Below are 9,544 nucleotides of genomic sequence, written 5' to 3'. Positions count from 1 at the left end.
TGTTTTGGCTCATTTGTTAATTTGTTGAATTAGCTGCATCTGTAAAATGGAGTGATATCCAATTTAGCCCATTGTTACATTTATTTTTGGGGTGTTTTAGTGTCACTCAATAACTGATATGCCTGTAGGTTTTTATATATGTACAATTGTGTGGATTTTTTTTTTTACTCTATTGTGTCATGGAAGAATGGATTCTCTGTTGCATTGTTGTTGTTGGAGGTTGTTGGATATTGATCCAAATGTGGAATCCTCTACAGCTCATTGTTTTTAACATTCAACCAACTGCTCAGATCAAAGTAATATGTGCCTTTATTTTTTTTTGGAGTGCTTTTGTTGGTGCAAAATCTTGACAAGCTGAAAAAAAAAAACCTTCATCCACTCAGTGCTGACCAGCAGAAGCCACATGTACTGGGCGGCTCTTTCCCTTTAGAAAAAAAAAAAAAAAAATTGAAGGTCATACAACAACTAAGCTGTTTTACATTCACAGCATATGCAAACTAAATTTGCAGCTCATCTTCTATATGAACTTGGTCTAGAAATATTAACAGCCCTGATTTAGTGATTTGCAGGTCAAAACATGTTGAGATGTCAAGGTTAAAATTGGGCTAAATGTGTTTGAAAAGGGAATTTTATTCACTTGTTTAGGTTATAGATGACTGTGTGTGCTGGAGCCATATTAGAGAGGAAGAGCTTTTGAATTCAAATAAGACAATAATGTAGATACAGTATTTTACGTTCAAGTTTGATTTATGTTAATATGAGTTATGAAGTATTGGCATTAATTCAAGAAAATTGGTCATGAGGTCCCTTAAACAGAATATGGTTGATTGATGATTTGATTACCTGAGACTTACCTGTGTAGGTGCTGATTACGTAACGTGATCCTGCTGTGTTCCTTCTGCTCTGGCAGTTGATTAGTAGGTCTTGGATTTGCTGGCTGTGTCAGGTCAGATGATGGAGAGCATCAGTTTTGCCAACCGTGCATATGAATTAGTTTAGTCGTCATCCTGTTTTGGATATCATTGTTTCACTTGGAAAGTCAACTGGAGTATATTATTAAATAAATGTAGTTTCAGTTATTGAAAATATTATGTCTCCTTGCATCCTTTATATGTGTGTGTGTTGGTTACTCCACCTTGCCTCCGGTGGTTAAAAATCATTTTAATTCATTAGCCACTACACTGTGATTTCAATGTTTAAATGACTAAATGGATGAGTTTTATCTCGTAACAGAACATGTTTCAAGTTGAGATAAATAATTATAACATGTAACTGTAATATGTAACATGAAATTTTCAAGATAAATATTCACTTGGAAAGGGGTTTTGGAAACCTTTAATTTCTCTTGATACAAAAGCATCAAAAGCTGCTAGGTAGTGATGAATGAAACATGATTAGTGGCCACAATTTCATCACAGATTATACCTTATGATGCAATTTAAAAAAGATTACAGTTATTAAAGTTATGATTCATCTGAGGTTCTTTGCCTCAACTCATAAGCGTGTTTAAGAAAAACCAACAGTGATATAAAGAGCAATATGGCATAAAATAGAGATATGATATACATAATATACTGTATAGGTTGTTGAATACAACAAATGATCATATAATATGAAGTCATCTGTAGGTGGGACGCAAAGCACTTAATAACAGCTCTGACATCTTTAAAGATAAAGGTTACGGGTTAAAGTCACAAGTTCAAACCTGCAGACTGGCTGGGAGGCTGGGTGTGGACAGTCATCAGGAAACACTATCTCCTCTTTCAGCAGTGTCTGTTGCAGTGTCCTTCAGCAAGGCATTCCAATGTCAGCCAAGCAAGACAGAAAAAAAAGTTAAAGCCGCATACTGTATCTTTACATGGGGCAACAAGAAGTAGCTACTCAATCTCCTGTACTTACAATGAATCGAATGACTATGCGTAATGTGTAAAGGGTTTCCTGTTGTAATGAACTCATAGAGAGTCAAGCCCCCACCCCAATTGTACACTACTTACTCAGCACCGCAGAACAGACACAAGGTTGGAGACTTAGCAGGTGAACATTGTGGAGCAGTTAGTGGCAAAAGAGCCAGATTTTCCCTTGGACAATTAGCGAAGACCATAACAGAGAAAGGGAGAGTAAACACATTACTTACATTAAGTTCATCAGAAATGTAAATTTTAGTACCTCAGTCTCCTGCTGGATGTGTAAATAGGCAACTAGCTGCTAGCAAACTGACCCTAAAATGTCAGTTACACAGAAAAGTTTTCAAACATTGGCTAGCATTAGCCACCATAAACTACAGACCAAGGCTACGTCCACACTTAGATTTAAAACCAATGACTTTTGCTACGTTTACTCCTGGTGTCCGCACTACTCCAAAGTTTTTTGGCGCCTCTAAAACAGAGACTTTTGGAAAGGCTGCTGAACCTGGTTTAGTTTGAAAACTCTGCGGTTGGTCTGTGGTGTGGTCTTACCAGCCCTGACTACCAGTGGTGAATGCAATATAGATAATGAAAGAAGTGCTACTGACCTTGTTGTCTTTGCTATCAGCTGTTATGCACTTAAATTCTGCAATGTTTTTTTTTTTTTTATTGCTCATGGATTCAACTTTTAATTTGTGGAATGGAAGAGTGCGTTATTTGCTCTTTAAAAAGTTTTGTGGTTTGTGCTGAAACCTTGTGTGCTCAGCCTGTTTCACATTCTGTTACACTTTGGGCACTTTACTGGCACTCCCATTCAGAGCATGGTGAAATCAGGGAGAGTCTGCATGCTCTAATCTGCTGCCAAGGTGTGTAAAGTTTGTTTGTACTTAATCACAGGTGATGCTTTGAGCAGGCAGCAAGTCCTCAAGTTTGTATTTGAATCCACACCTGTTGCTGCTGAGATCTCTCTGTGTGCGTTTCCGTCCTTTTCTTCGGTCTTATCTGAGCAACGTTCACTGACTTAGCAGATGAAAGTTCACCATCTAGGATGCTTCAGCAGGTTATTTGGCTACTTAAGAACACACACTGACCTTCCAAATGTTACTTCATCTGCACTCTCTGTGGTCATCAGTGTTTTCTGTTTTCTCACAGGGTCACTATCGGTGCCAGTCCCACTGTATCATTTTCCATGCTGGGAACGATTTGCCTTCAAATTTCATGACCTCATGCCAGATTACATTACAGCTCTGTGTGTTCATGTGAGCTGGAGCTGAATGGCTGACCAGCTGAACCAGTATGACTGGGAACGCTGTGCATTGGAGGAGGGTGGGGGCGTAAATGAGTTTCATCTCCGCAACGGGGAGAGCGCTCTTTGGGTGGCAGCGGCAGGGACGAATGTAGCGGCTAATTGGTGTTATCAGCATTTTAAACACAATTAATGACAGTTCCTTCTCTTCTTCCTCTTACCTAATTGTAGGTGATAATTATTGTTTGGGAACTAATTTACACAAATAATTAACAGATTTATGCTGACAAATAGGCCTACTTGATTCTTTGCAAATCCCTGCACCATTGTATTGCTGTCTCTTATACACATCTCCTAAGCCTCTGAATAAACAGCCTCAACCTCAGGAGGTATGTTCCTGCTAAAGAGAGTTTTGCATTGTTAGCCCAGTTAAGTGAAGTTAAAATAAAGGGATGAACAGTTTGTTGATTGGAGCCCTTACGACAAAGCTAACAGTCCCACACTGACCATTTGAATAAAAACAGTTTTAAACTCAGTTAAAGAATGTAAAGCAAATGGAAATATATTTTATATACCATTTTATAAACCAACAGTTTTTGCACAAAAACTTTAAACATGTATTTAAAAAAAAAAAAAAAAAACTATGAATGAATGAATTTTCTGTATTCTCTCATCTGTGCTCTTTTGTAATAATAATATGTTTAATGAGGATTATTTGCCTTATTTTATGGAATATCCTTTATCCGGCACTATATTCTAACTTTTTCCCAACAGTGAAATTTGAAGCTTCAATAGTTATTTTTGCATCGCCACATCAGTTAAGGGATGTTAACAAAATAATTGATAAATATATGTTTATTGGAAAATTTACAATAAAGCTAACAATCTTATACTGAGCAGTTGGATATACTCAACACTTACTTTTATTTACATTTACAACATTTAATTTTTGTCGGCTATTTGCTCTGCAGGGCGTGCACACACATTTCATTATAGCCAGTAAATGTGGGAAAAAAAATATCAGCACACTCTTGACTATGCATCCTACTTACACCTATTTCCCCTAATTTAAACTTTTGAAATTAATAAGTTGATGACCTGCATTAAAAATATCCTCAAATCTCACCTACACAGTAAAAAGTGCAATTCATAGAACATTTAGTTTAGGATGATAGAATCTAAAATAAAAACAAACATACCACCACAAATAAAGGATATATAATAATAATAATTTTAAGCACAGTGTCAGACAGTATTTTGTAGCACCAGAATCATTTTGATTAAACAAATCTTACCTATACATTTTCTTTACCCCATTATCAGATTTTTGTTTGATACTACCAAACTTCTGCAGATTACAGTGTTTAACTTATTTTGTAAAAGGGGATTTTTTTTTCCTTACATCTGCAGCACAAACAGCCAGACGCTTCCACATTCTCCTGAGCTAATCACATAGTGCTTCTGACCGTGCACAACACTATGACATCGGAGACTGTGCCACATTTCCACCAAGCAGATTCCCTAGTCACAATAAAGGCATGAATCATGCTTGTGATGGCTATTTGTAAGGGGTTTCCCACCCTACCACAAAACAGGGGGGCTTAGCAGAGAGGCAGCGTGTTCTCAGTCATTGTCTCTGGGCCGGGACCACCCGTTCCCCCTCGCTGTCTCACTGTCAGTCAAACAATACAATGCTACAACTCCTATTTGCCCTCCCCCCTCAACCACACCAACCTATTTACTAGGCCAGCCCCTCCCTGCTCCCACCACCCACACTCCGGACACAAGGAGTGGTGACATGGTGTTTTTTTAGTGGTGAATGTGGACTATTAGTCAACAGCTGGGCCACGATTCATTCAGAGGGTAAGTCAAGTCAAGTCAAGACACGGTGGCTTTGCATAAGCATGTTGCAACACAGGGCAAAGGACATGAATATACAACGGCAGAACAAGCCTGTATTTTCTGCTTTAACAGAAGTGTACATTTTAGTGACATATAAGCAGCATGAGATAATCACTCTCCGCTTAAGTATCCTAAAAATATCAGCTTTTTTTGTCATGTTTAACAGGAGAGACAGGACGGACAGGCAAAAACTCTGTTGTTCGTGAAGTTGAAGTTTTGCAAGTTGATTTTAATCTCTTAAAATTCAGTTTCCCCTGATAGTTCCCATTTATTTAAAGGTTTGTTTTTAGTGAATAAATTGCTCAGTAAATACATCATATAACTTCAAACACACACATACATTTAAACACAAACATTCATACATTCACACACAAAATTCAATCTGACGTATCTGACGTATTTTCATTTAAATGATCATATGTTATGCATGCATGTGTATGACCTGAGTGACCTGAGTGGCATTTTGTGGCATGGATAACACAAAATGCTGGAAACATTCAACACATACACACAATACATATTCACCATAGAAACAAGCAGTCAGGTAGGTTTCATGTGAGAAAGACCTGTATATCCGAGAGATGAATTTGTATATAAATATATAATCTACCTTTCTCAGCTCATTTTAAAAAAAGGAAAACCCCACAATCAAACTGTTCTGCCTGACTTAATCTAGGCAGCAGTTGAAGCAAGTGCGGCATCTCGCTGCACAGCGTGATTATTGATGTGTAGTGTACACAGAAATGTGCTCTGCCAACACCTTCGATAGCTCAGTTGGTAGAGCGGAGGACTGTAGGAGAGCATTGCTGAAATCCTTAGGTCGCTGGTTCGACTCCGGCTCGAAGGAAGAGTGTTTTGTAGGTGGAGCTCTTACGGAGAATAACTGTCCAATAATTAAAATAAACTCATTCATCCCTCATACAGAACATTTCCACAGTGCCAGTGACTTCAACAATTACCATGTAAATAATGTCCGCAACCGAAACATTAGCCTGGCTTGTCCTCTGCAGGTTGATGATATTGCCTGGTATGAGCTGACAGCTACTCACAGCTATCAAGCTTGATCATGTATTTGGCCAAATACGTATAAAAATTTGTAGAGATGTTTTGTGCTTCCAATTTTACTGTTACATGATATATATTGTTACTGTCATCTTTAACAATAAGGTTTATTGTTCAGGCTATTGCTGCCTTGCCCCCTTGTGTTCCTTCGATAGCTCAGTTGGTAGAGCGGAGGACTGTAGGAGTGCAATGCTGACATCCTTAGGTCGCTGGTTCAATTCCGGCTCGAAGGAGGAAATTTTTGTGGGTAGCTGTTAAAGAGGTTGTCGTGCATATACATCTTAACTTTAATCTAAACCTTATAATGAGGGGACTTTCTTTTTTTCTCCATAAGGAAGACAAGTCCCCATAATGTGAATGTGCAAACAGTCCCCACAACAGCGTAATACCAACACAGACACACACAAACACACACACACACACACACACACACACACACACAAACACAGACACACAAACATGCACTCTAACCTTTATTGTGACAGAGCATTTCCATAGTGCCAGTGAAGTTGTTGCAATTACACATGTGAACATTGTCCTCAACTGAAACTGGATCCTGACCAGTACATCTGCAGGTTGATGATATTGGCTAATATGAGGCAAAAAGAATTTGCAGAGCAGGAAACTGCAGCTACAAATGTTTTAATTCACAGCATTGTATGTATATTTTACCTTTGTTTGGCACAACTTAAGTTAAATAGATTTCTGTTGTATGAGTTTTTTCAATCGTGTTTACTCTTCCACTTTTACTGTTGATGGTATTGTTAGTGTCTTAACCTTTAAAAATAAAATGTAAAATAAAAAAAAAAAAAAAATATATAAATCCTCTAGTGCTGATCCTTCGATAGCTCAGTTGGTAGAGCGGAGGACTGTAGGAGAGCAAAATAGTGCTGAAATCCTTAGGTCGCTGGTTCGACTCCGGCTCGAAGGAGGAGGCTTTTGAATGTGTGTCCAACAAATGAAATTACAGTTCATCTTGTAATGGGATCACACCAGCTGTGACATGCACCACGTTGACGTTCGGGAGACGATGTGAGTGTCTGCGTCATCGTTTGCAAAGGTCTGCCGGTCCAGACTACAATGCTACCCAGGTGTTTTAGGGGTCTCCATATTACTGTGGATGTAGCCTAAACTGATGCACTCCCTGGTAACCAACCACCTTACATTGCAACAATGCATTTAAATTAGATGGGTCATTTTCTGTGCTTCACTGTCTGTTTCATAAATTTTTCCATTTAGTAATTTGAATATGGATGCACAAAACCCTACATTGTTTTCTAACAGAATAAAACCAAACTGTCACAGTCATCTCGGGCTGCAGCTGTGGATTTGCATCAATCAATATGAAATCAGTATTCAGAAAGAGCAACAGAAAGGGTTAGTGAGAGCAAGAGCGAGGTACCACAACATGGCCTTGTGGGTCCCTGGGGGGCCTTCTCTAGGTTTTTGGCCGTCGTTTCATCCAATCAGAAGTGAGCCTGACTTTGTAGACTGACGTCTCTGTGTAGGCTCAGGCATGAGCCGGCGTAAATAGTGCCTGCGGCCATGCTGACCGGTAGTCAGGCAGGAGTCAATATGGCTCCAGGCTAAAGCATCTGGGCAGACAGCTAGCTAGGTAGCCATGCCTACATTTTGCATTACATGTTAGGAATTAAACTGATGTTCTTTTTCCAGAGCAACTTAATAATGAGTGACACAGAACCTGAATCCCCAGATCATTCACTGGACATGCAGTAAAAGAGTCCAAGGACGCAGTCCAAGCAGCAAGCTATAAATAATCATGGATGACAGATAAATGCCACAACAGGAAACAGGAGCTGAGGTAGAAAGATCTGCATGAAGCTAACATTAATTTTGTGTGACTGGACTTGGCCTCACTTACTTGACAAACTCACCAAGGAAATAATCGTCCTGACAGTGACCTGGCATGCAGAACTACCGTGCATAGAAGTATTTATTTGGCATATCTTCTGATTGACAAGGCAGTAAATGTTTTGTCATGTTGTTATTTAACAGTGAGCACCTGTTGGCGAGCAGTTGGATATCTGTGTCTCTGCTGGGAATTTGTGCTGTAACCTCTTTCAGTTTACCAGTGCTGGATATCTGTCTGTGCAGCAGGAAGAAGCTGACATTATATTCTCATCACCTGTACTCTAATTTGGTGGGTGAAGCAGGGACACTTCCACTTCCTCATCCATCATAAACATATCCCAAACTTTATATGGTGTAATCTTGTAAAATAAAGCACCAAAAGGACTGAACACTTCTCCCAGTGAGGATTTGCAGGTTTAAAGACATAGATGAACTTAAGTTAGTTCATTACTTAACCTAAACCAAATTTAGCCCTCTTTTACCTAGATGGACATAGTTTGACATCAGTGGCGGCTGCTGGTCTTATAAGGAGCGGAAGCTCATTTTCGGCCTACATCATAAAATGCGTCCGTTTATTTAAATGTAAATTCGTCACCCTAATTCTCTGTAACTGCTACGCCTACAAAAGGCTCCTCCTTCGAGCCGGAGTTGAACCAGCGACCTAAGGATGTCAGCACTGCTCTGCTCTCCTACAGTCCTCCGCTCTACCAACTGAGCTATCGAAGGTATATAAATCTGTTCGTGTACTGCCGAAAAAGAAACGTTATTGTTAAAGATGCGAGAAATCATGTACAGAAACAGAAATTTCAGCCTTTCTACTGGACAGTTATTCTCTGTAACACCTATAAAAGCCTCTTCCTTCGAGCCGGAGTTGAACCAGCGACCTAAGGATGTCAGCACTGCTCTCCTACAGTCCTCCGCTCTACCAACTGAGCTATCGAAGGTATATAAATCCGTTTGTGTACTGCCAAAAAAACATCTTTATTGTTAAAGATGCTAGAAATCGTGTTGAGACACAGAAATTTCAGCCTTTCTATTGGACAGTTATTCTGTGTAACACCTACAAAAGCCTCCTCCTTCGAGCCGGAGTTGAACCAGCAACCTAAGGATGTCAGCATCACTCTACTCTCCTACAGTCCTCCGCTCTACCAACTGAGCTATCGAAGGTATATAAATATGTTCGTGTACTGCCGAAAAAAAAACTTTATTGTTAAAGATGACAGCAAAAATATATATTGTGTAATCAAAGTTGTAAACATGAACATCTCTACAAATTCTTTATGCATATTTAGCCAAAGTGACAGAAGAGAGTCGCCAAACACAACGCTAGTTGTTTTTAACAAAGACAAAGTCGCTGAGGATCAGTAACGTCTCCAGATCAACTCCGAACAACGGAATGAAAAACTTGAAAACTGCTCCGGTGGATGCTTATACTTCAAGATCGCTGATTCGCTCATTTCGCTGTCAATCAAAAAGGGACTCAGTGTCAGACAGATCATCCAATCATCATGCAGAGGCCGAGCGTCCGGGCCAGCCCACTGTCCCATAGACCCCCAGA

At 39.4% G+C, this 9,544-nt stretch overlaps 6 non-coding genes across 6 annotated transcripts; 3 read left to right on the top strand and 3 right to left on the bottom strand.

The window, feature by feature from the left end:
• Positions 1–5,811: 5,811 nt before the first annotated feature.
• trnay-gua (transfer RNA tyrosine (anticodon GUA)) lies at positions 5,812–5,899 on the top strand. Its single transcript is given in 2 exon segments — positions 5,812–5,848; positions 5,864–5,899. It is a non-coding gene; the product is annotated as a tRNA-Tyr (tRNA).
• A 360-nt stretch (positions 5,900–6,259) lies between these two features.
• On the top strand, positions 6,260–6,347 carry trnay-gua (transfer RNA tyrosine (anticodon GUA)). Its single transcript is given in 2 exon segments — positions 6,260–6,296; positions 6,312–6,347. It is a non-coding gene; the product is annotated as a tRNA-Tyr (tRNA).
• Positions 6,348–6,952: 605 nt separating this feature from the next.
• trnay-gua (transfer RNA tyrosine (anticodon GUA)) lies at positions 6,953–7,045 on the top strand. The gene is made up of 2 exons: positions 6,953–6,989; positions 7,010–7,045. It is a non-coding gene; the product is annotated as a tRNA-Tyr (tRNA).
• Positions 7,046–8,619: 1,574 nt separating this feature from the next.
• Positions 8,620–8,712, bottom strand: trnay-gua (transfer RNA tyrosine (anticodon GUA)). Its single transcript has 2 exons — positions 8,676–8,712; positions 8,620–8,655 (listed from the first exon to the last, which is right to left on the bottom strand). It is a non-coding gene; the product is annotated as a tRNA-Tyr (tRNA).
• A 130-nt stretch (positions 8,713–8,842) lies between these two features.
• On the bottom strand, positions 8,843–8,930 carry trnay-gua (transfer RNA tyrosine (anticodon GUA)). The gene is given in 2 exon segments: positions 8,843–8,878; positions 8,894–8,930. It is a non-coding gene; the product is annotated as a tRNA-Tyr (tRNA).
• A 130-nt stretch (positions 8,931–9,060) lies between these two features.
• trnay-gua (transfer RNA tyrosine (anticodon GUA)) lies at positions 9,061–9,153 on the bottom strand. The gene is made up of 2 exons: positions 9,117–9,153; positions 9,061–9,096 (listed from the first exon to the last, which is right to left on the bottom strand). It is a non-coding gene; the product is annotated as a tRNA-Tyr (tRNA).
• Positions 9,154–9,544: the final 391 nt, after the last annotated feature.

This window comes from Seriola lalandi, unplaced genomic scaffold (assembly GCF_002814215.2).
Source record: "Seriola lalandi dorsalis isolate HSWRI2012SDOR001 ecotype SW California unplaced genomic scaffold, Sedor1 jcf7180002054736, whole genome shotgun sequence".
NCBI lineage: Eukaryota > Metazoa > Chordata > Actinopteri > Carangiformes > Carangidae > Seriola > Seriola lalandi.
The sequence above is the reverse complement of the archived record's forward strand: the minus strand, read 5'-3'. Positions and strand labels throughout refer to the sequence as shown.